Below are 3,043 nucleotides of genomic sequence, written 5' to 3'. Positions count from 1 at the left end.
TTTTGCAGTCTCCAAGAGGTTTTCTTCCAAGTTTGCCCTGTATTTGGCTCCATCCATCTTCCCATCAACTCTGACCAGCTTCCCTGTCCCTGCTGAAGAGATGCACCCCCCGAGCATGATGCTGCCACCACCATATTTGACAGTGGTGTGTTCAGAGTGATGTGCAGTGTTAGTTTTCTGCCACACATAGCGTTTTGCATTTTGGCCAAAAAGTTCCATTTTGGTTTCATCTGACCAGATCACGTTCTTCCACATGGTTGCTGTGTCCCCCACATGGCTTGTGGCAAACTGAAAACGGGACTTCTTATGCTTTCTGTTAACAATGCCTTTCTTCTTGCCACTCTTCCATAAAGGCCAACTTTGTGCAGTGCATGACTAATAGTTGTCCTATGGACAGAGTCTCCCACCTGAGCTGTTGCTCTCTGCAGCTCGTCCAGAGTCACCATGGGGCTCTTGACTGCATTTCTGATCAGCACTCTCCTTGTTCGGCCTGTGAGTTTAGGTGGATGGCCTTGTCTTGGTAGGTTTACAGTTGTGCCATACTCCTTCCATTTCTGAATGATCGCTTGAACAGTGCTCCGTGAGATGTTCAAGGCTTTGGAAATCTTTTTGTAGCCTAAGCCTGCTTTAAATTTCTAACTTGATCCCTGACCTGTCTGGTGTGTTCTTTGGACTTCACGGTGTTATTGCTCCCAATATTCTCTTAGACAACCTCTGAGGCCCTCACAGAGCAGCTGTATTTTTACTGACATTAGATTACACACAGGTGCACTCTATTTAGTCATTAGCACTCATCAGGCAATGTCTATACACAACTGACTGCACTCAGATCAAAGGGGGGCGAATAATGCACACACCACTTTGCAGTTATTTATTTGTAAAAAATGTTTGGAATCATGTATGATTTTCGTTCCACTTCTCACATGTACACCACTTTGTGTTGGTCTTTCATGTGGAATTCCAATAAAATTGATTCATGTTTGTGGCAGTAATATGACAAAATGTGGAAAACTTCAAGGAGGCCGAATACTTTTGCAACCCACTGTATATTATGGAATACTGATGTGCCGTTATGAATTAAATTGTTTGGTTGTTGGGCAATAGTCACTTCAGCACTGGGGGGGGGGTTTGTCCCTGTATTTCCCGCCCCCCAACATTTATTTACAAATTTCTTGGACAAATTACTGCAATAATTACTCATAAATCCCGTCTTGTCTTAAAAAAAGTGCTTTTTAGGTATACCAGTACATCCAAATTGTTACATTGCAGTATCTCCTATCCTGTTGTATGCTCTATCGTTCTACAGAGCAGTATAGCCCAATATTGCCTACTCTGACCCCTATAATTTTTCCAGCCCTGTGCCCCCCTCCCCCTCCTGGTTTTTATTTTATTGTCTCGCTAATATGTTTAACAATAATAGTTTATAGTTTTGCAAATTGGTGCACAGGGGTGCTGCTGAGGCTTTTGTGGCCCCCAGCAGCACACAGTTTCTGGCCTTTCCCCAGTCAGAGGCCCCTTGTCCCATAGTAACAGGTAGCAGGTGTCCCCACCCCCCAAAATGGCATTGGTATCAGAGGGCGTATGAAGTTTCCTGCTGCCTCCCCACCCCCAACACTCACAGGCCTGCAGATCAGTGGTGATCCAAAGAGAGGAGCGCAGTGCACAGTAACCATGCAGCACACTTCCAATGTAGGAAGTGAGCAATGACCTCACTTCCACATCCAACGTGTACTCCCTGGTCGCTACGCTGCTCTCCCCTCTGTTCCTGTTGCACTGATCTGTGGTCTGTGTTTGAGCGGTGGCCATACAAGTCACAGACAGGGCAGCCCCTGCTGTGGGTGAGGCCCCAAGCAGCCGATTGGACAGTCGCCAAGCTGCACCCCTGCTGGTGCTACATATTTGGGGGAGGGGATTTGCCCCTTGTTCATGAGCTTGTAAAATGGTGCTTTCCCACTTCCTCTTAGGAAGGGGGAGGGGCTTTCTCACCACCTCTTTACATCATACCCCCCAGTCTTATGGATCCTGTGAGTTTATATTCTTTGGGGTGGAGTGATCCCACACTGGAGGGCTCCAGATTCCTCATGTAAGTGATTGTGGCTTCCACATCTGCAGCTAGAGGAAAGCCTGGGTCATAACAGATCATACAGAGGATGTTGAGCAGTGTGTGTGCTGTATACCTACACAAGGGCAGCGCCCCATCCCCCCTGCGGTGTCGTCCATTACAGTGTGGCCATCCTGAAGGGCATCCCTGCTGCTTCTGGTTCCTATGATTCAGCTCTGGAGGAGGTCTCAGGGGCTGGAGGAAGTCTCAGGTAAGTATAAAAGGTAGTACATGTATCTTTACATACACCGCTCAGCCACCATACCTTCCGAGGGGAGCCAGGTCCCAGCAGCCAACACTCATATCCAACATTCCTTCACAGGAGACCGCTCTGCTCACCAAGGATGCACTTACATTGTCTTTATTGATAAAAGCAGAACTTCAAGAAATAGATAACATGTGCCGGACAGAAATGAGCTCTTAGTCACAGCCTTAATTACACTCAACAGATGTGTGCTTAAAGTGGACCTGAATTCCTTTCACAGGACAGACGGTAAACAGAGAGAAATGCCCCCTGTATGTATTTAGAGAGTTTAGCCTGTCTAATTCATCCTTATCTGTGACAAGTGTATTTGATCTCTCAGCTGTGTCAACCGACTGCCTCTGCAGAAAAGCTAATTTGTAAAGAAAGGATGTAAACCCTGGGCTACTACAAAGAAAGCAGGAAGTGGACACACTGCAGAGTAATTGCAGGATTTGTATCCTATGTAATAAATACATGTTTTTCTGTAAATGTTATTATGCTGTTGCTTATCTTTTAGAGCAGAGAGGAAGATCTGAGTTCAGGTCTATTTTAAATAGTAGTGTGATGTCCCCCGGCCAGGCAATGCAAATGACAGTCTAAAGGGGAACACAACCTCACATAGAGTAACAGACATGATGATGTAGTAAGAACAGGATAAGAGCATCTTCCATGAGGAAATATGAGTAATTACAACCATA

Source organism: Hyperolius riggenbachi, chromosome 7, assembly GCF_040937935.1.
Source record: "Hyperolius riggenbachi isolate aHypRig1 chromosome 7, aHypRig1.pri, whole genome shotgun sequence".
NCBI lineage: Eukaryota > Metazoa > Chordata > Amphibia > Anura > Hyperoliidae > Hyperolius > Hyperolius riggenbachi.
The sequence above is the reverse complement of the archived record's forward strand: the minus strand, read 5'-3'. Positions refer to the sequence as shown.